This window comes from Populus euphratica, unplaced genomic scaffold (assembly GCF_000495115.2).
Source record: "Populus euphratica unplaced genomic scaffold, PopEup_1.0 scaffold172.1, whole genome shotgun sequence".
NCBI lineage: Eukaryota > Viridiplantae > Streptophyta > Magnoliopsida > Malpighiales > Salicaceae > Populus > Populus euphratica.
Window position 1 is genome coordinate 258,590 of NW_011499920.1, and position 24,216 is coordinate 282,805.

Sequence of the window (24,216 nt, forward strand, 5' to 3'; positions counted from 1 at the left end):
ATGGTCAAAGTAAAGAATAAACTCCTATGATAACAAGTAATGATGCTAATAGTGCAAGGCCTAAACCATCACATAAAACTTCTTATCATAAGTTGAGTACTTTTGTTTTGCCTCGTTAAGTTTCTCACTAAAGTATGTTACAGGGTAATATTCTTGACTAAGTACTCCACCTATATCGATTCCCAAAGCATTACATTCTACTTCAAACACTTTAGTAAAATTAGGTAGTTGCATTACTAGGGCCTCTATCATCTTCTTCTTAACCTCCTCAAATGCTCCATTAGCTCATTTACTCCACTTAAACTCACCTTGTTTCAAACAATCTGTAATAGATGACATGATGGTGCTAAATCCCTTAATGAAACGACGATAGAAAGTTGCAAGCCTATGAAAACTACGAACCTCATAAATAGTCTTAGGTTCAGGCTAATATACTATCGCTTGGACTTTTTAAGGGTCAGTATAGACTCCTTTTCATGACACCATAAACCCTAAAAAGACAACTTGAATTGTAAAGAAGCAACACTTTTTGACATTTGCAAACAAACTTGTTTTTCTTAGGGTGGTACAAACTTGAACAAGATGATCGAAATGCTCTTTCTTGGTTTTGTTATAAATAAGAATATCATCAAAGTATACCACCAAGAAATTTTCCATGAATGGCCGAAGCACTTGTCTCAGTACTCTTATAAAAATGCTTCATGCATTGAAAAGGCTAAAAGGCATGACTAGCCATTTATATAAACCATTTTTAGTCTTAAATGTCATTTTCCACTAATATCCCGGATGGATCCTAATATGATGATACCCACTATTCAAGTTAATCTTAGAGAAGATCTAAGCTCCTGCCATCATATCTAGTATGTCATCCAATCAAGGAATTGAAAAATGATACTTGATTGTAATCCTATTGATAGCTCGACTATCTATACACATTCTCCATGATCCATTTTTCTTAGGTGTTAATAGTGCAGGTACTACACAAAGTCTCAAACTCTCTCATATAAATCCATGTTGTAGCAACTCATATACTTGCCATTACAATTTAGCATGTTCACTCAGGTTCATCCTATAGTGAGACAAGTTTGGTAATATGGCACTAGGGACAAAATATATGGCATGTTGAACATCACTCATAAGGGGTAAAACATCAGGTCGTTCAGAAGGGAAAACATCTAGAAATTCTTTCAACACTTCTTTTATCTCTTCAGGTGGCTTATCTGAAAAGTCTTCTACAATCTCCTTAGCCACTACAATAAACACAACAGATTCCTCACAAATCTTATTATCAAACTCCCTAGGACTTATCATGTTAAGCCCTCCTTCTTTCACTTTATTCTTCTTTTGACTATTATCATTAGACCTTAGAGGTAATCCAATAAGATGGATTTTTTTACCTTGAAAAGTGAATGAACAAGAATTTTATCATCCAAAGATCGTTATGTCTAAATCATATAACTAAGGCCTATCCAAAATGACGTGCCCTACATCCATGAGAATGACATCACACCAAAGTTTATCAAGATTGTCAAAGATTTTTATGGGAAAAGACATCTCTCTTTAATCGTTATAGATGTATCATTAACCTAAGACACACTATAGCGTTCAGGGTGTAGAATAGACTTTAAGCCTAAGTGGAATGCACCACCTGAGGAAACTGCATTGACACAACTACCATTGTCTATGATGATCTTACACCCTTTATCTCCATATTTAATGTAAGTATAAAAAATAGCAGACCTTCTCCAATCTTTAATTCCTTTAGGTTAAGTTAAAACACATCTAACCATACCTAACTTGGTTATCTTGATTTAAGTGGATATAAACCTAATATATCCTAGCAAGTTAGACTCATCCTCCTCATCATTTAGATCTTGAAAATCATCGGGATTAAGTTCATATACCTTATCATCACAATTATCTTTTTCACTATATCTTCTTACCCCTTGATGAATAGAGCCTTATTAGGGCAACTAAAGGAAATATGACCAAAACTCTAATACTTAAAACATTGAATTCTTGAGGTTATCTTAGGTGCTTCATGAAAAATACCCTTACCCTTATCTTCTCTAGGTATTTAGGAACTTAAAGGATTGAGTTTATAAGGTGGGGCACCCACTATAGAGTTATTACTACTAGGTTGGGATCTAAAAGGGGTATTACAAGTATCATGACATCTCATCTACTGGCTTTTTATAACCAAGTCATAATTTTGTACTAGGGTATAAACATTATCAAGGGTGGCACACCTTTTAGCACAACCTCTCTTCTAAGGTCATTATTTAAGCCTTTTTAAAATCTACTTAAGGCCATCACTTTATTCTTCCTAACTGCACACCTCATCCTATACTCTTCAAATTGTGTCACATATTCATTAGCAAACTTGCCTCAAGTTATTTTGCAAGTCTAAAAGATTTCCTCTATAAAAACAAGGCAAATACTTTTCTTCCAACTTAGTTTTCATTTCAACCCAATTAGTGATAGGAGGTTGACCTCCCTTATCCAGAGACTCCTCTATAATTTCCTAATAGAGTTGAGCGGTCCTACCATCTTTGCAAATCTTACCCTTCTATTCTTAGATAAATTATACCAGTCAAAGAATTGATCCATGCCACAGATCCATCTATCAAAGATCCACGAGTCAAGTTAACCCTTAAAAGTTGGGGCTTTTACCTTGATATGCCTCATGACTGGCTCGTCAGAGTCATCGTAATCATGATGACCTTGATTGTGATTGTATTGATGATTTCTATGATGAGCTAGTCTTCGACAGGAATCATTGAAACACTCACTATCGTTAAGGTCAACAAGGTCATTGTAACCCTGGTATTGATTATGGTGGTGATTCCTATAAGGAACTGGTCTTTGAGGATTCCTATTATTGTCATTATAATGCTCACTCTCACTAAACTCTCTTACACACAAAGTTTCTGTGGACTTCATTCTCTTAGAAAGGTTGTTCATTTGATTGGACATGTTTCTCATTTTCGTTTGCATAAGTTGTAATTGTTCTTGAATATCTCTAAGAATATTACTAGAGTTCAAGTCTATGGTAGCTATGACTTTTAGATTGTGTACTAAAAAACCACTACGTAAATGCATGCAAAAACTAATCTTGAAACTGAGATCACAAATAATACTTGCAAGTAAAACCCAAAATAAAATTATATCTAATAAAAATAAAAAATAAAGTTATATATTTTTCATTATCTTGGAAACTAAGTAATGACATATTAAACTAGGAAAATACACAAGTAAGCAATGTAAGTCCTCTAAATGCACACAAGTAATCCAAATACAATGTTTTAGTTTTCCCACTAATTTAACTAAGCTCCATAATTAATTAAGCTCAAATTAAGGTAATTTAATTTAAAGGTGGGATATGTAATTTAGTTATGGGCAAGCACAAAAAAATAATAATATTAATGCTAAATCTTGGTTAACAAGTGTAAAAGCATCCTAGGAACGATGATATTCAATGGGTAAAATAATTTCTAACCAAGTGATGTGGCAGTGCAGGATGATGTGACAGAATCTGCTGATGTGGCTGTTGACACAAATGCCGCCTTAACATGATGATGTGTCATATGATATGGCGTTGACGTGGCTGCCGACATAGATGCTGACATGGCAAGTGACGTGGTATTGTCATGGTAGGGTTAATTATTTTGGGAGCTTTTGTTTCTATCTTCCCTACCTCTTGTGGTTTGTTGCTGCTGTTATTGATGATGACGTATAAAATGAGGCTTCATGATTTTGTTTGGGCCCGACGGTGAAAAGAAAGGAGCGGGTAGTGTCTGTGGTGTTGCTGTTGGACGAGTGCCTATTGATCCATTGTCGCTACTGAAGGCAAGGGCATTATGGATGGTGGAAGATGAAGATTTGTTGCGCTGCCCTTGCTGCAGTGAATCACCATTCGATACTGGTTGTGGTGGGTTTGTAGGTGGCTATGGGTGGTGGTTTGTGATGCTGGTTTAGTTGTTAAAGCCGAAGGTCTACTATGGAGGTGCTGTTGATCTATGTCGGAGGTAGTAAATCGGCGTGGATCTATAGGCTAATGCAGTGGTCTTTTTAGTGGTGGTGGGTCTATAAGGGTTTAATTGTATAATTATTAATGTTTGATGGCCAATTAGGGGACTTAATTGAAACAAACCAAAATCAAGGATCAAACCAGGAAATGTGCTAAAATCAAGGGATCTAATGATAATTTATCCAGGTGCTTGATTATAAAATTATAAAAACATCTGAGGACCAAATTAAAAATATTCATTTGTAAGTTGAAACGGCGCCGTTGCACTATTTATTGTCTCCTTCAAGAAATTGTTTTCCACAGTAAAAGGCAGTGCAAACATTAGCAGTAGAGCCACTCCAATCAAGGGGCATGTCTCACGCCACCATGTATGTCGACTGCTACTATGTTGTCAAAAAACATCTACATCCTCTAGCTATAAAAGTTAGAGGAAGGATCGAGTAGAAAATAGTAAGAAGAAAAGAAAAGGACGAGCAGGGGCATAAAGAAAATAAGGAAACAGAAGGAGGGAAAAAGATTTAAAAAATACAGAAAGGAATTAAGAAAGAAGAAGATGAGAAATATATGAAAATAGGTAGGAGCTTGTTTTAAAACAAGGGAAGAACCGCTGCCATTCTCCATCACAATCGCACCGGCACTGCCAACGCCATCGTCAACTCATCATCTTCCTCATCGTAGGAGCCACTACCATTCTCCATCACAAATGCACTAGCACTGCACAACTGAAAGGAGAAAGATGGGACAAAGAGGGAGAGAAAGAGAATAAAGAGACAGAGGAAGACATAAAAGAGAACTAGATAGCATAGGGAGATGATAACAGAGGAACAAATAAACAGAAGCAAGAAAAAACCCAATAGTATCCAGCCTCCATCGTTGTTGTCCCTTGACCTTTGGAGCCAGAGGCAAGGGAATAAAACCAAAGAAACAAAAGCAAAGGAAGAAACCTAAAGACAAAGTCTAGAATAATAAAAAGAATGCAAAACCAAAATTGTTGTCATCTTTAATTCTTCTAAAAACCAGGTGCGTCTTCATATTCTCTTTAATCTATAAATGAGCATATATACTATATGAAAATAATTTAATTACTTTCACACTGTTCATGCACCCGTAAAACAAATTCACGCATACATGAATTCTCAACTAGCTGGGTTACTGGCCTAAGCCAGTGACTTGGCTAGGTTTGCTGGGTCTAGCCCAGCCACATGGGTTAAGCTGAGCCCAACAAAAAAAAAATTCTTCAAAAATTATTTTAAAAAATTTGTGATTTTTGATAAAAGTTTTACTGCATTTTAATTAATATCAATTTATATTTTTATATTGTAAAAATACAAATTCGATATTAAAATACCTGATTTTTGTCAAGATATTAAAAAATAATAATTTTTTTCATATATACGGTCAAGTCTCTCAAAATAAATATTCAACATATTGTATTTTCATACAACAAAGAAAATTTCAAAAAGTATGTATTAGCATGCATTTTAGCTTTAATAACTAATTTATTAAAGCCACGAGAACTAGACCAATATTTTAAAAATTTCAAAAAAAAATTATTTTATTTTTTTCTTTTAATATCTAAGGTTACAACCTTATACGTAAGATGTATTCTGAATATTAAATTCTTTTGTTAACATCAAAACAATTATGTTTTACCCGATAAAATAATGATCTTTTTATCGAGAAGGACTTTTCTTAAGCCATAGACGGACCAACAACTAGAAAGCATAATGAGATCTTAGATTTTATCAGACAACAAAATAATATAACTTACCTTATATAGAACGTATTTAGGGTGCTAATACCTTCCTGTTATGCAACTAGTCCCCATATCTAATATTTGAACCCAATTAGGGTTCCTAGTGATCAAAATATTAGATGGCAACTCCCATTCTATTTTTCTACTAACAAAAGACAAGAATTCCTCATTCCCCGTATTTGCCACATTAGATCAAATATTGAGGGTGAATGTTTTCGCCACGACATCACATATGTGCAACAACATTCAAATTAATTCATCAATTAAATTTAAAATAAAATCTTCAAAATCCTAACATTCATCAAAACTGAAATTTAAAGTTCAAGAAAACATATTATATACATTTTTACATTTAAAAACCTAAATCTTACCTTTAAACTTATTTTTTTCAACTCCTTTCTATTTCTCTTCCAATTTCTCTCTTTTCTGTTCTTTTTCTTTCCCCCTTCACTCCTCTCAGTTTCTCTTAAAATTTAAGATCCCTCTTTTCTTTTCTTTTTTTATTTATATTTATCATCTCTTTATATAATTATTATAATATCTCTAATTTAATTATATTTTCTTTTTAAACCTCTGACAATTTATTGCCTTTTCCTATCTTTTTTTTACATCAAAACATTACAGAAGAAGACATGCCTTAGCCGCGACAATCCCCGAAAAAGATCTTCATTAAATCTGATTCAAAACCTTACCAGACAACGCTGAGTGCAATAGCTACTATGTTATTGTCCACTTGTCAACCTCCCTTTTCGCTTGTCCCTGAATGTCTGTAGAAAAGTCATTCAAAGTCTGCATATCACCAAAGCCATCGATTAGCATCTTCTAGACCTTTTCTTCTATATTAAAGGTTGATAGGGAAGGCGAAACTTCCCTGTGAAGATGATGAAAATTTCCTTGCTTTATAGCAGCCTCCAATGAATCCTTTTCTTGTTGTTTTACTGTATATTGGACATTACCATTATCTGATAAGATCTTTATCTTCCTTTGTCTTCTTCTAAGAACCACTAGGTGTTTCTGTGTTTGGGATATAGGGAAGTCCTTAAACTTCCCTGTTCTGTTTAGATTTAGGGGATAAAATCGTAAGAAACAAGTTTGTTGGGCCTCTTAAAGGTGAAAAGGACATAGTGGTAGAGTGGTTTGGGCTCGATCAGAAACGGGAACAATGATAAGGGCCTTCTCCACCTCATAATCCGCAAGACTGCTCTCTTCTCCCAAAAACTAATTGTTACTTGAAGATATGTTTTTAATATTAAAAAAAATTATTTTTAATATTAATATATAAAAGTAATTTAAAAATATAAAAAAAAATTAATTTTTTTAGAAATAGGGTACAATGCTACCTAGCATACATGGTGGATGTAAAGAAAGAAGTTTCTTAATTAGAACAAGTCCTTGTAGTTAGGAAGTTTATCAATGTCTTTCCCAATAACTTACTTGGATTGCCTCTATATAGGGAGATTGAGTTTTGTATTGATTTGGTTGTGGCTACCAAACCAATATCAATGGCATTATATAGAATAGCGCCAATAGAATTAAGGGAGCTAAAGGAGCAACTGTAGGATTTGTTGGATAAAAAGTTTATCCGACCAAGTATGTCCCTTTAAAGAGGCCTGATGTTATTTGTAAAGAAGAAAGATTGATCTTTAAGATTATGTATAGATTATAGGCAACTGAATTGGGTGATAGTTCGAAATAAATACCCACTCCCTTGTATTGATGATTTCTTTGACCAATTGCAGGGAGTTCAATTCTTTTCTAAGATTAATCTTTGATCTAGATATCATTAGTTAAAGGTTAGGGAGACAGACATTTCAAAAACAAGTTTTAAAACTCGGTATGGTCATTATGAATTCTTAGTGATGTCTTTTGGATTGACGAATGCACCAATAACTTTTATGGACTTGATGAATATAATGTTTGGCCAATTTATAAATTGATTTGTAATAGTTTTTATTGATGATATTTTGGTCTATTTGAGGTCTAGAGAAGAGCATGAGCAACATTTAAGAATGATGCTTTAAACTTCGCGAGATCATTAACTATATGGCAACTTCTTAAAGAGTGAGTTTTGGTTGGAGAGTGTAGCATTTCTTGGGTATGTAGTGTCAAGGAATGGGATTGAGGTCGATCCTTAAAAGATTAAAGTAGTTAAGCAATGACTTAAGCCTATTTCGATGATAGAGATTAGAAGTTTCTTGGGTTTGACCAGTTAATATCGGAGGTTTGTAGAGATCTTTTCTTGAATTTTTGCACCATTAACTAAGTTAACATAGAAGAATGTTAAGTTTCAGTGGTTTAAAGCTTGTGAGAAAAATTTCTTAGAGTTGCAAAAGAGATTGACTATAGCGTCTATTCTTTCAGTACCATCAGGTTCTGGTGGTTACGCAATGTATTATGATACTTCGAGAGTGGGGTTATGATGTGTTCTAATACAACATGGTAAGGTTATTGCCTATGCTTCACAACAGCTAAAGAAGTATGAATAAAACTATCCTACACATGATTTAGAGATGGCGGCTATAATTTATACTTTGAAGATTTAGAGGCACTACTTGTATGGTGAAACTTGTGAGATCTTTATAGATCATAAAGTTTGAAATACATCTTTCAAAAGAGGGATCTAAACTTGAGGTAGAGAAGATGGATGGAACTGCTGGAGGATTATGATTGTACTATATAGTATCACCTAAGTAGGGCAAATATAGTTGCTGATGCTTTGAGTTTAAATTCATCAAGGAGCTTAGCTCATATTCAGGAGGTACGAAGACCTCTGATTAGGGAGTTGTATGAGTTAGTGGATGAAGGAGTTAGATTTAATCTTAGTAAAGCTAGAGCAATGGTTCCTCATTTTCAGGTTAAGTCAGATTTGTTTGATAAGATAAAAGCAACTTAGAAGAAAGATGATTATCTACTCAAGATCATAAATGAGGTTGAGTAGGATAAGGCTGTAGGTTTTATGATAGGTGATGATGATGTGCTGAGATATAGGGATAGGCTTTATGTACCTGATATAGATGATCTGAGAAAAGAATTGATAGTAAAGGCACATCAGTCAGTTTACATAATGCATCTAGGTTCCACTAAAACATATAAAGTACTTAAGGTGTGTTGTTGGTGGAATAAGATAAAGGCTAATGTAACCGATTTTGTTTCTAGGTGTTTGACCTGTCAAAGGGTAAATGGTAAACACCAGAAACATCTTGGATTGTTACAACCATTGTTGATTCCAGAATAAAAATGGAAAAGGATCACAATGGACTTTGTGACAGGATTGCCTAGGAGTCAGAAGGGTTATGATTCGATATGGGTAATGATTGATAGGTTGACAAAATCAACCCATTTTCTGCTAGTTAAGATTATTTATGGATATGCAAAGTTCATGGAATTGTTTATTAATGAGATTGTATGGTTGCATGTAAGGTTGTTAAAATCGCATTTTGACTCGCAAAATCATATGATTTTACGAGTCAAAATGTGCTTTACGTGCTGAATCATTTGAAAAAATAAAAAATGGGTGGAATCAGGTTGAAATCGTTAAAATCGTGCAAAATCGCAATTTCAAGACCGATTTTACAATTGTAACAAAATGTCCCCCTATGGTCCAATTATCAGGCTTGCCTATTGGCTATGGAATTGTACAGTCATGCCATATGGTCTTTACTCTTTAGTCACAAAAGAGTCTTTAGTCTTCACTCCTTCTTTTTCACCAAACAAATCCCTAATCCCTTTTTCTAATTAACCAACCAGGCACCAGCAATTACAAAAGCAGCGACAACGATGTCAGGATCATGGTCTAGTCTTCACTCCTTCTCTTTCCTCAAACAAATCCCTAATCCCCTTCTCTAATCATCAGTGCTCACAATCGCGACTTCCTTTTCATTAATAGTGACGACGATCTCCTCAATAGCTCATGGCTTTGGGCTTCCTTTTCAATCTTCATAAACAGCGGCATGCTAATAACGATCTCCTTTCTTTCCCATCATCAACAACTGATGGCTTCCTCTTCATCAATAGTAGTAGGAGACATCAGGCCTCTTCACTAGCAACCATTCAGCATTCATCATCAACTGCTCTTCAACGTAAGTTGATTTTACCTTCATCATCACCGCTACAGTAATTGATTTTGCCCCGTGAATTATAATTGTATATTCCCCAGTAATAGATTTTGATTTTGCCCTGTTACCCTATAGTTATTAATTGCAGTTTTGATTTTTCCCGATCTTGTAATTTGTATATTTATAATGTTGAATTAAATTGACTGGAATTGATCAGGAGAAAATTAGAATGGAAATTGCTGAATTATACTAAATTGAATGCCATTTTAGTATATATTTTGACTGAATTGAATTTAATTAATTAGGTGAAAATTGATAAAAGGAGTATTCAGGTTTAGGAAGAAACGCAAGTTAAGTCCTCAATTCATTGGACTATATGAGATTCTGAAGAGAGTTGTGGCAGTTGCTTATAAGTTAGCATTACCACCAAACTTGTCTGATATCCATCTGGTATTTTATGTTTCTATGCTAAGGAAGTAAATGTTAGATCCATCATATGTATTAGAGGTTCATCCCATTGAAATGAGAGATGATATGGTTTATGAGGTGCAACCAGAAGCTATAATTGATCGACAATTGAGAAAGCTTAGGTCGAAGGATATAACTTTAATGAAAGTGAAATGTAAAGGTCATTCATGTGAGGAAGTGATATGAAAGCTCGAGGATAAGATGCATGAGTATCCTAATCTTTTCGATAATTTCAGTAAGCATTCAATCTTTTCTATTAAGTTTTGAGGATAAAACTCTTATAAGGTGGGGAGATTGTAATGTTTTGAATTAAAAGATATAGGAAAAGGTTATAAACCCTTAAAGGCTTAGATATAGGAATAAATGAATAAAGGGTATTGTGCTAATTCAACAAAACTTGATAAATATAAATAGAAAAAAATAGAGAGATCAGAAATTAAGAGTTAAAAACTGACGAGAGAAGAGAACAAAAGGGAAAGAAGAAAAAAAGAAAAGAGAGAAATTAGAAGGCAAAATAGAAAGAAGTTTGAGAAAAAATAAGTTTAAAGGTAAGATTATATATAAATATATGTTATTTAGGCTTTGAATTTCTGTTTTGGTTGAATGTTAGGGTTTTGCAGATTTGTTTTTAGATTTATTGATAAATAAATTTGAATGTTATAGGGTTGATTGTCGTGAGTAATAAATTGATAATTGATTTTGAGAGATTGTAAGTAAATATGATAATTTTGAGTTATGATTTTATTTGAATGATGAATTTGTGTTAGAAATCATGAGACAAGAGTAGGTAATCTGTGAAAATTCTGGGTTTGAGGTTGAAAATGACAAAATTCTGGTTGGATCCCTCAATTTGTGAAAATTACAGTTTAGTCCCTAACTTTGGAAAATTACAAATTGGTCCCTAGAGAATATTTCGAGATTCTGAACAGAATAAAAGATGAATTATAGGCAAAATTCTAGTATAGTTAAGAAATTTTAACACTTCTAATTTGGTCTTTGAATTTGATAAAAATTACACTTTGACCCTAAAAATTTGAAAAACTTCCAAAATGGTCACTGGAACATAATGAGATATTCTGGACAGAATTGACGATTAAATATGTTCATAATTTCAGTATAGTCATGGATTTATGATATTTTTAGTTTGGTCCTTCAATTTGACAAAAGTTACAATTTGACCCTTAAAAATATGATAAATTCTATATTAGTCCCTAGCTGTAATATTAGCTTTTAAATATTTATTTGATGAATAATTGAGGGTGATTTAGTAAATTATTACCAATTTTATTATTTTTTATTATAAATTAGATTTCAAAAAAAATATTAAATTTTGGGTTTTTGAGAAAATTGATTAGTTAGTTCAAAAACATATAGAGTTATGGAATACACCTTTACTTAGTGTATTAGATAGGTTAAATGGTATTTCAAGTTGTTCTTGAATATGTCTCTTTTGTATTCAGATAATCCTAATATTCTACCGACGGGATATTAGTAGGATTTTATTCGGTGTCTACTTTTGACTTCTGTTTGCTTTTGAGTCAGGTGAGTGGATAATTTTTCATATACATAAGAAATATTATAAATATTTTATTTTTTAATATGAATTGAATCATGCTTCTTGATAATATATATACTGATTATTATCGTTGTTATGATAAAGCATGATCACTTGTTAAATCTGAATTCTTGATATGAACCAATATATATTTTGAATTGGCTTATGAATTGATAGCTTCTCATTTGATTGATGTCATAAGTTGAGCCTTGAGATATGAATATATTGGTTTGACTATGTTTATGAACCTATGGTATGTTAGTTAAAATACCTATGCTAACAAGGTAGTGTTAGTCTTTGTGCATATCGTATCTAAACCCTAGTTGGTCGGGGGAGTCACCAACCTATGTGGACTAATCATCTCACAGTACGGAGCTTCATGCTCATTGCATTTTGATTTTCTAACGAGCTTTACGTTATGATATTCTTGTTATGATCTATTTGAGGAACCTTCCTATAAGAACCTAAAGCCAATTGTATATATATTTTTCATTGTTGTATTACTTCATGTGCGTATATTGAACATTATCTACTCACTAAATTGTTGAACTCATCCTCTTATTATTTATCCTTTTCAGGCTTATAGCTTGATAGCAAGTCACTTTTGTTGGACCTTCTGAACCTGCTTTTTGTTTGAAATTTATATCTTTCTTTTTATCTAGTTAGCACTCCAAAACTATGAATTTATATGAACTCTTGTATTAAGATAATTAAATTATATTATGAAGTTAGTTTGTTGTTAATATTGCATTGAACTCTGATCGAGTTGTTTAAAGGATAAGATTGTATGTGAGTGTGGGTTCGTATAGGTATAGAACCTTGGAGGGGAACCTTGTCTATGTACCGGTCATAGATCCGGGAATCAGGATGTGACACATGCATTCCTCATTATTGTATTACCTTATATATATATTTTAAAGTTATCTACTCACTGAGTTGTTTCTTTATGTCTAGTTAATGCTTCATAACTATAAATTTATATTAACTCTTGTATTAAGATAATCAAAATATATTATAAAGTTAGTTTTATTGTTATTGTTGCATTGAACTTTGTTTAAGCTATTTAAATGATAAGTTCATATGTAAGTGTCACAACCTAATTCCCAAATCCATGACCGGCATATAAGCAAGGTTCTCCTCTAAGGTTCTATATCTATATGAACCCAAACTTACTTAAAAACTTATCCATTAAATAACTTAATCGGAGTTCAATATAACACTAATAACAAAATAAATTTCATAATATAATTTAATTGTCTTAATACAAGAGTTAATAAAAATTCATAGTTGTGGAGAACTAACTAGACATAAGAGAAAATACAAATTTCAACAACAAAAAAAACAAGTTTTGATGGTCCAACAAAAGTGACATTGTAACAAGCTATAAGCTTGAAAAGGATAAATAAAGAGAGAGTGAGTTCAACAACTTAGTAAGTAGATAATATTCAATATACACGCACAAGGTAATATAACAATGAGGAATATATATACAATTATGGTTGTAGGTTCTTATATGAAGGTTTCTCAATCAGGCTATAACAAGAATATTGTAAGGTAAAGCTCGTAAAAAAAAAATACAATAAGCATGGGGCTCTATACTGTGAAATGATCTATCCACACAGGTTGGTGACTCCCCCAACCAACTAGGGTTCAAATACGATGTGCATAAAGACTAACACTACTATATTAGTATGGTTATTCTAACTGACATTAGTTCATAAACATAATCAAACAAACATATTTATATCTTAATGTTCAACTCATAACATCAATTAAATAAAGAGTTATCAATTCAGAAGTTAATTTAAAATATATATATTGGTTCATATCAAGAATTCAGATTCAACAATTGATCATGTTTTATTATATCAAGTACAATAATCAACACACACACACACATATTATGAGTTGAAAGGCTTTATTATCTTTTCCTACTTATTTACTTTCATAACATCATAGTAAGTTTGGATTCGTATAGGTATAAAAATTTAAAGGGGGACCTTGTCTATATATCAATTATGGATTCAAGAATTAGGTTATGCACAAAAACTAGGGTTCAAGTATGATATAAATAAAGACTAACACTATATTGTTAGCATTGATATTTTGATTGGTATAACGTAGATTCATATCATAATCAAACAAACATATTTATATCTCAAGACTTAACGCATAATATCAATCAAATGTTTTTGACTCATATTAACAATTCAAATTCATGTTTTATTGTAACAAGAATAATAATCAATATATATATATATATATATATATATATATATAAGAAGTATGATCCAATTCATACTAATAGCTTGGATATTTATAATATTTCTCATATATAAGATAAATTTATCCACTCACCTGACTCAAAAACAAATAGAATTCAAAAGCAAATAGAATTCAAAAGCAGATATCAGAGAAAATCTTACTAATGTCTTACAGGTAGAATGTCAAGATTATCTGAATACAAATGAGACGTATTAAAAAAAACTTGAAAAGAACATACAACCTATTTAATACACTTGCCTAAAAGTTTATTCCATAACTTTATATATTTTTGAACTAAACTAGTCATTTCTTCTAAAAACCTAAAACTTAAACAATTTCCCTGAAATTTAATTTGTAAGAAAACAAATAAAAAGAATTAGATTTTTAGCTAGGGACCAATCTAAAATTTTAGTAGATTTTTAGGGATCAAATTGTAATTTTGTCAAATTAGAGAACCATATTAAGACTATCATAAATTCATGACTGTAGTTGAATTTTGCTCATAATTCATCCTCAATTCTGTTTAGAATCTCTAATTATACTTTAGGGACCGTTTGGGAATTTTTTCAAATTTTTAAGGGTCAAATTGTAATTTTGACAAATTAGAGGACTAAAATGAAAATATCATAAATTCATAAATATAATATAATTTTGTCCATAATTCATCTTTATTTCTATCCAGAATCTTGGATTATGCTCTAGGGAACAATTTGTAATTTTTCCAAAGTCGAGACTAAACTTTAAGTTTCACAAATTGAGGGATCAAACTGAAATTTCATTATTTTCAACCTCAAACCCAAATTTTTTTACAGATCACCTGCTGATATATCAAGATTTATAACTCAAATTCACCCTTTAAACAAACTATAACTTAAAATCATTATCTTTACGTAAAATCTTCTAGAATCAACTAAACAACTCATTACACATAACAATCAACCTATAATATTCAAATCAATTCATCAATCAAACTTAAAAAAAAAAATTCATAACCTTAATATTCAACAAAACCAAAAAATAAAGCTAAAAAAAAACACATTTATATATATCAAAACTTAAATCTTACATTTTAACTTATTTTCTCTATCTCTTTTTTTTTCTTCCTTTATCTTTCTATCTTTTCTTTTCTTCTTTCCCTTTTCTTCTCTCTTGCACTCTCTCACTCAAGGTTGTTAAAAATGCTTTTTTGACACGACATGGAACATACAATATAAACTCGACTTGTAAACTCGAATCATAAAATCATAAGTAAAATATTTTAACTAAAATCATAAAATCGCAAGTAAAATATTTTAAACAATACAAATATCCTAACATCTTAAAATACATAATTAAAATAAAAGTAAAATAAACAATAAAAATATCCAAATATCTTAAAATACACAATTCAAATAAAAATTCATACATGTCCATAGTATTTTAATAACTAAAAGTTAATACATCTAAAACAAACAATCTATGGGTGTCATATAAACTAAACACACCCTCATTGCCTTTGTCTCCCTCATTATTCATAAAATAGTCATCAAAATCATTACCATCTAAAGGAACATTAGTGTTACTGCTAGTACCAGCACCGATATTAGAAACATTAGTGTTACTACTAGTACTAGGACTAACACCAATATTGTCAATAATATTTAACTCCAAGCACCTTGAATTATCTAGATTGACATCATTCTGAATCTTTAAATCATCTTAAGTTCCAGGACACTCCATCCCAACATCATTAAGATTTTCTTCATCATCACTTTCATCTTCTTTACTGTTTTCCCTTCGTGTTGTGCTATCAATGACACCAAGCAAATCAAACTTGGATGAACCATCATGTTTCTCTCCCTCGGTTATCCAATCATCATCAGATAAGAGATGATAAAAAACTTCACCAAAATCATTAGTTTGCCTTTTGACTTGGTTATCTTTTAATTTCAAATTGCACATTACAAATACCAAGTCATTCATTTTTTTTCTAGTGCAAACAATTTCTTTGTTTTGTATGAACCTATGTAAGCAATTCAAATTAATATCATATAAGATTCTTATAAAATATTAAAATATTAAAATTAAAAAAGAAAAAAACTTACCATCTCAATTGCACTTCAGTTTCGCTCATATCAAGATGAACTACAAGTCAAGCTTAGAATTGAATTGTAAATTTTTATAGCTCTGGACATTCATCCCTATAAGAATCCCACCATTTAGCTAGAGTTTTTTTATCCCTTGTTATCTTGGCAGCCTCAATACTGAACAACCCATTTGCATCATTGAATGAATCAAGTTGCAAGTCAATTTTATACCTTTCACTTGCATTGGGTACCATCCTTTTTAAGCATTGATATAATTTAATTTTAATATTGGCATTAACTTTAAAATTAAAATTATAATGATAATGAGGATTCAAATAATATGTTGCTGCATGTAAAGGTCTGTAAAGTTAAAGTTCCTATCTTGCATCAATGATATTCCATATAGGCATATAACTATAAAATAAAAATAAAAATATTATCATCAACATTACATGACCTAGCTAGTAAACATTATAATCAACTGATAATAGCAAATAAATAATTAGTAAGATATATAATCAATACCTTTTTTTCATATAACCAAAATTCACTCGTATCTTTTGTTTTGCTTGATCTAATGCGTCATATGTAAAACTCATAGCTGGTTTCTCATCTGAATCAACTAATTAAAGAACTTTTATCAGAGGATATGCTGCCTTAATACATGTAGTAACATTATGCCAAAACTTGCTATCCAAAACACAACTTTGAATTCGTTTCCCTTCTTCTGTTTTTGAAAACCTATATGACCTCCATTGGATGGAAGTAAACATTATCATCAACTTTATCTTACAATCACTCAAATATCCAAGAGTTAAGTATACAGTAACAAATCTAGTGGTAGCAGGCCTAATCAAATCCTTTCCTTTTGTAAAGTGTCTAAGAATGAAAATGAGAGTAGTTCTTGAATATATGTATGAGGTGATTCTCCTCCCATTAGCAATAGTTACTTAATGGAGCTCTAGTTTCTTCTCAAAATCTTCCAATATCAAGTCAATACAATGGGCAGCACATGGTGTCCAAAACAATCCTTTTATTTTTCCCGTCAATAATTGCCTTACTGCCTTATAATTTGCAGCATTGTTAGTGACTACTCACACCATATTTTCCTCTCAATCCTCTCCACAATAGCATCCAACATCTCAAATACTTTATTAGTAGTCTTGGATATATTAGAGGTATCTATGGATGATAAAAAAAATTATCCATTTAGGACTATTAACCAAAAAGTTGCAAATAAAACCCCTTTTCTTATCAGTCCATCCATTAGATATTATTGAGCAACCTGTTTTTTTCCATTCTAACTTGTACTTCTCAAGCAAGTTGATCATGTGATCTGCTTCTTGCTTCAAATTCTTCTCTCTAATATCATGGTAGGATGGAGGTTTAAAACCTAACTCATGCTTTGCAATTAATTCAAGTGTCTTGACAAATTCAGGGTTTTCACACAGTTAAATGGAATTGCATTGGTGTAGAAAAATCTTGCAATTTATCGACATGCTTCTTCTCTGATATCCTTTTTTAGCAGCTGATTGATTGTGGTTTGTGTACTTCCACTCCCACTCGCTACTCTCTTTCCTTTGTCTACTGAGGTAATTTCATTCCCTTCATCATTATCTTCATCTTTTTCAATATATTGAAAAGCCTTTCTTTTCTTTTCAGATGCTTCTTAATTTTTCATTAGAACATTCAAAATTGTCTTCTTTACATTTTCTGGTACTTGTTGGCATGGCTCAACATCCTTTCGAGTGCAAGCCAAATGATGCTTGAATGGTAAATGCCTCCTCCACTAGTAATTTTCTAACAAAACTTGCACTACACTTTTTTTAACTTCTTATCAACATCTATACCATATTGTCATCCCACGTCAAGTCTATTGCCACTTGTAGTTTTTTTAGATGTCATATATCCTACAGTTCAAAACCACTCTTGCTATAATGTTGGATAAAATTAAAATTATACATTCACACACCATTTTTATAGGAAACATTCAAGCAATCTGAATAGTAGAAAATAAAAGTTCAAGTATAAGCATGCCTAGACAAGCCTAAAGGTTATATATCACTAGGTAGATCAGGACAGTGATTAAGAAGTTTCCAAAGCCAACAACTCCATGTATCAAGATTAAGCTAAAAATGGTAGTGGAATGGGTGCACGCTCACATGATTTGACAGAACAAAGGAATAAGGAAGTTAAAGGAGACCAATTGCGTTACTTAAAATAATTGTTCATCACATTTAACTGATTGATAAACTAGAAAAAAAGCTTAATGAAATGCCTCAATCACTAAAACAAACACTAGTGTAGTAACCATTAACTCGTAGCATCTAGGTTATATCTTGGACATGATTTTGACAAGACAAGGAAATATGAAAGAACAAGTGCAATGCCAAAGCATGCAAATGGTTGCACTCTCTCCCCTAAAAAAAAGAAAACAGAATACACTCAATATAATGCAAACCAAATATCACTAAATCAAAGCCTTGCAGGATGATATCATTTGAGAGATGCAGTCCACGTTAAATTACTATCCAGTAATACATAAAAAGCCTAGATAAATTAAATGCAGAAGGAATTCCAAACAAGTGCATCAATTGTCCTAAAGTTTACAGTTTTGGATTTATAGAATACCTGCAATCCTGGTAATTGGAATGCTTCGTTGCTTCCTTACTTCGTTGAATCGTTGTCTATGCAAATTGCAAAATTACAGAATTTGTAACACCAAAGCAAGCAAGATCAAATAGAGCATAGGTGAACATTAAAAGAAATCACAACACACAACAGTAAATCATTGTTAGAAAGCTTCACAGAAGATAAACAAAGTTGCACATGAAATTACTAGCAGCAGTGCAGCACCACTCCCCCTTCGAAAAAATACTCAGAAGCAAACCACTTAATTGTAAAATACCTAGAAGATAAATAGTGAATTTCATAGCATACCCAGATCCTTTTTTGTCTTTAATCACCACCATTAGATAAAAAAAAAAACAAAGCTTGGGATTGGGAATCAATTCTTACCTTCATCTTGCCAAGAACGCTCCGGATCGAGGGGAAAGTGATTTCTTAATTTGTTGGGTAAAGGGGAAAGGAGAAAGGAGAAAGGGAAAAGGGAAAGTGAGAGAGTGTGATTGTGTGGGATAGGGAGGGGATGATTGGGTAAAGTTTGGAGTCAGGGAGAGTGTGAGATTGGGATGAAGTCACCGATAAGGTAAGGGTGGCCGCCTGGTTGATTGGGAATTGGAAAAGAAAAGAGATTGTGAGATAGGGATGAAGTTAAAAAATTTTGCATATCTAATTTTGTATTTGGTCCGGTGACATTTTGGTCAAGCTGTGAAAACGTAACGTTTTTAACATTTTTGCAAGTTATTATGGTTTTATACGATTTTGAATCAGTTTTATGCGATTTTAATTATTTTCGAGTTTTGCCTCCGTTTCTACATGTTTTATGGGTTTTAACTCGTAAATCATAAAACCCATAAAATCATACGATTTTACGAGTTAAAAATCATTTTTAACAACCATGCTCTCACTCTCAAATTTCACATGCCTTTTTCCTTTTCTTTTCTTTTTCTTTTTTTTCTATTTATACCTATTAAGTTTTATTCAATTACCATAATACATTTTATTTATTTATACCTGCTTGTAAGCCTTTAAGGGCTTCGTTTCTTTTTTCTAATCTCTTTTATTTTCAAAACATAACAAAAAAGTTTTATAGAATTTGATGGCATTGCCAAATGATAGAATCTTGTGATCTTGCGTAGTCTTATGAGACGTATTGCTTAGAAGCGAGGCTACAAATGAGTTTTTCAAGATGCAACCTAGTAATGCTGCCTCATAGCTAACTCCAGCAAGTGTGTTTGCAAAAAGCTGGATTATGGGACTCGGTAACTTAAATTAACCTGATGCGTGAAAAAAAAAAAACAGAAAATTGGAGGCATGCACTGGAAGGGCTGAGAAATCAATGCGGGATTGCAAAACCTTAATTTGGAAAGATGTAAGAAACTTGATATGTGCCTAGAAAGCTTAAATTGCAGGCAATGTTATGCACTGAAAGGATTTTGTTTCTGAAATGACAATAAAAGAGCGAGGCCATTTGTTTTGGATAACAGAATCAGCGGATTCCACAGGAAAAAAAATAATTCTGTTTTTTAACCTAAGATCTAGACTTGGATGCTTACAGGGAAGCCTTTTCTGAATGTTTGGGCATAATTGTAGGCAACTTGTATTATTGCAACAATAATCTGCAAGTTGCAGAAGCAGCAGAAGGAGAAGAAAGGTGCGATAACTCCCAATGGGACACTCTAAAAGCTCAGGTGGAAGAGAAAAGATATTATTTTCATTAGTATGCCATTTTCCAGTTAGAAATTTAAGGTCTTTTATTATTCTTAATCTATATTTTAATTCCTGAAGTGTAGGATCATTTCTAACTAGGTTGCAGTAATCACAGGATCGATTATTCATTCATCCACAAGTATGGACACAACTAAAGATATTTGATTCGGGGACCACACAATAACTTCTGTTCATTTATCATAGAAGAAGTTGTTAGCAGTCTATCATTTGCAATCTTTAGAAACATCTTTATTTCTTTTCACATGTTTGATGATAGATTCAGCTCTCATCCCCGCTTATCAAATTAAAGGTTAAGCATAAGTTTTCACAAACGATGATCCTCTTTACTCCACATACAGAGCCTTGATTGATCAAGACTTTTGCTTACTTCATTGGGCATATAACTTTTAACTCCTCATAAATCTCCTGTCCCTCAAGTTCACTGTTCTGAAAGCCTGATATGAGCACACGGGTTTGCTTACAATAACATGCATGTCCCATATCTGGGGAGACCAGACCAAGGCTATAAATATCTTAAAATGACAGCAATTAAAGATTCACAGCTACCAACTGAATAGAAGGTTAAGCCAAAATGATTGAACTGTTAAATTGTTAACCTTGATTGACCCTCTATTGAATTTTCAACTTTACAACCCAAGAAATCTGCTTCATCATTGCTGTTATATATATTTTTTACTGTTTGTTATGGTATTACATGTGACAATCAAATCATTGCTTTTTAAAGCTATGATTGTAGACGTGTATAATGGAGTTTCATTTATTTAGTCCTTTCAGATTTATAATTTTATAGTTCCAAGTTCCTGATCTTTTATCACATTGCATCTTTCTCTAGCTATCAGAAACATAGACAGATAATATGGGAAAAACAAGACCAGTATGTGTCTTGGTTTGTCTTCTTTTCCTTCTACATGGCCAATCCATCATGACGGCAAACATGGAAGACAGTAGCTATGTATGTAATTCGGTCAGCAGTCTGCAACAGATCTATTCTTCTTCATAATGATCTTAATTTCCGAAATTGGAATTTAGGAAAAGTTGCATTGGTGTCTATAAATTCTTGTGCTATTCAAACAGGTTCACATTGTTTATCTAGGAGAGAAGCATCATGAAGATCCCACGCTAACAACGACTTCACATTACGATATGCTAACCAGCGTGGTGGGGAGGTATGATAAGTTTTAGGGCAGTTGAGAATGAAAATCATGGTAAACTTGTTTTAACATGTTAATTACGTTTTGCAGCAAGGAAATGGCCTCACAATCGATGGTGTACACTTACAAACATGGCTTCTCTGGGTTCGCAGCCAACCTTACAAAGTCTCAGGCTCAAAAAGTTGCTGGTATTTGTGCAGACAAGAATTACATAGTTCCTTTATTCTCTTCTTTAACTCAATGCAATAAATCATGTACCTCTGTTCGCAAGCCATTCACTGTATTTTATCAAAAGAATCTCTCGTTGCCGAATTCCACATTATATTTTAGAATTGCCCTCTGTTATTCGAGTCTTAACAAATAGCTTTCATAGGCTACAAAGCACGAGGAGTTGGGATTTCCTAGGCCTCTCTTCACATTCTCCTATTAATGCTCTCCAAGATAGCAGCATGGGTGATGGATGTAAGATTAAACTTTTTGCTCAAATTTAAGTTTAAATTAGTTTAAATTTAATTTAAGTTAATCTAGGTATTTAAAAAAGAGTTATAAAAAAAATTTTCTCTTTTTTAATTTTTGTAACCATCGCAATCCTCTCCTCCTCAAACCAAATATTTTAATTTTTAATTTTGAGTTTTTGATTCAAGAAAGGTAGAAGTAACAAGTAAGTGGTTCTCTTTCATATTAATTTTGATTATAATTTGTTTATAGAATGATTAAAAAAATATTAAGGTTTATAAGGATTTGAAATTTATTTTGATTATAATTTATTTATAGAATGATTAAAAAAAATATTAAGGTTTATAAGGATTTGAACTTTATTTTTTCAAGATTAATTCATGATTATTAAGGATTTAATGTTAAGTGATTGATTTTGAGTATGTTGTTAAAAATAAATATTTATGAGTTGATTTATTTAAATTGATTTTTATGGGTTAATAAATTCATTTCAACCTTGCTGGAAAACCTAGACAGAATGGTCTTGAGGTTGAAGATAACAAAATTTTATTTTGGTCATTGATTTATAAAAATTACAATTTAGTATCTAAACTTTGAAAAATTATAATTTAACCCCTGATATATCTTTTGAGATTCTGGGAAGTGTTATTATGAGGTTAAGGATGATGAATCTCAGTTTGATAATTGATTTGAAATATTTTTAGTTTGGTCCCTTAATTTTGGAAATTTATATTTTAGTCCTTAAACTTTATAAAAATCACAGTTTGATCCCTGTGTTGTTCTAGACAGAATTAAGGATGGTTTATGGGTGAAATTTCAGTATGGTTATGTATTTATAGTTTAGTCCAGTTTTGGTAAAATTATGTTTTGGTCCCTTTTTTAGATATTTGTTATTTTAGTCCCTAAACCTAGGAGACTAAACCTGTTTTTTTTTTTTAATGCATTGAAATCTTTTATTTGTGTTGCTTTGAGTATATTTTGTATATTTATTATAGGTTGTCCTAATGATCCTCCATAGATTTTTCGGGTCTTTCTTCTGATATTCCTTTTAGTTCTATATTTTCCATGTGAGTGGGATAATCTTTAATATGCATACAATATATATATATATATATATATATATATATATATATATATGTGTATGATTAGTTAATCTCTTGAATATTTATATATTTTGTTTTATTTTCCAAGTACTCATCTATTCTTGAATTTACATTCACATTCTATCGAGCTAAATTCTATTCGATATGATATATATTTTCTTGATGATTTTTCAAATATCTATTATGTCTTGATATAGTATTTTTCAGTAACTTCATGCTAACGGAGAGTAGTTAACCTATGTGAACATAGTATTCTGTATACCTAGCTGGTGAGAGAGGCATCAGCTTGTGGTGACTGATCGTCCCACAATGATCACCTTCAGGTGTTATCTGGTCACTCTAGGGTGTCATCTAGTCACTTTTAGATATCATCTGATCTCTAACATGTATTTTACTATTTTATGATAATATGTTTAGTATGTATATGCATATGTATATGTATATGCATATGTATATGAAGATAAATCATCTTGCAAACTATTAATATTTAAAATATGTAAAATATATATTAAATATTATTCTCTCACTGAATTGGTTGAACTCACCCCTCATTCTTAATATTATTTCAAGTTCTTAGTTTCTGATAATAGGTGACACAACCAAAAGATTGATGTCTTCTCTCAAGTGTGGAGTGTCAAAGTAATAAATAACTCGGCAAGACCGGGTCGAACCATAAGGAGGTTAATTGTATAAATTATAACTAATAATAATATAAAAACAATAATAATAATAATAATAGAAGAAGAAGAAAAAGTTGATGAGAACTTTGAGATGAAAGATCAATGTAAGGATTAAACAATGATAACAACAAATGTCAAGGTTAGAGGATCCACTAATGATATTTCAAATAACTATATTATAAAATCTTATTATTCAATTGGAAACCATATACAAAGGAGGTTTCAATCATATTATAAATTGTTAACATGATTATATTAGTTATCTTATTCGAATAATG

The 24,216-nt window shown here is 31.8% G+C and overlaps 1 long non-coding RNA gene and 1 pseudogene across 1 annotated transcript; one reads left to right on the forward strand and one right to left on the reverse strand.

Moving 5' to 3' along the window:
* Positions 1-1,384: 1,384 nt before the first annotated feature.
* Positions 1,385-15,419, reverse strand: LOC105135035 (uncharacterized). Its single transcript, XR_844111.1, has 3 exons — positions 15,293-15,419; positions 6,875-6,887; positions 1,385-1,397 (listed from the first exon to the last, which is right to left on the reverse strand). It is a non-coding gene; the product is annotated as an uncharacterized LOC105135035 (long non-coding RNA).
* A 5,985-nt stretch (positions 15,420-21,404) lies between these two features.
* LOC105135037 (subtilisin-like protease SBT3.3) overlaps positions 21,405-24,216 on the forward strand; it is a 6,196-nt pseudogene continuing 3,384 nt past the window's right edge.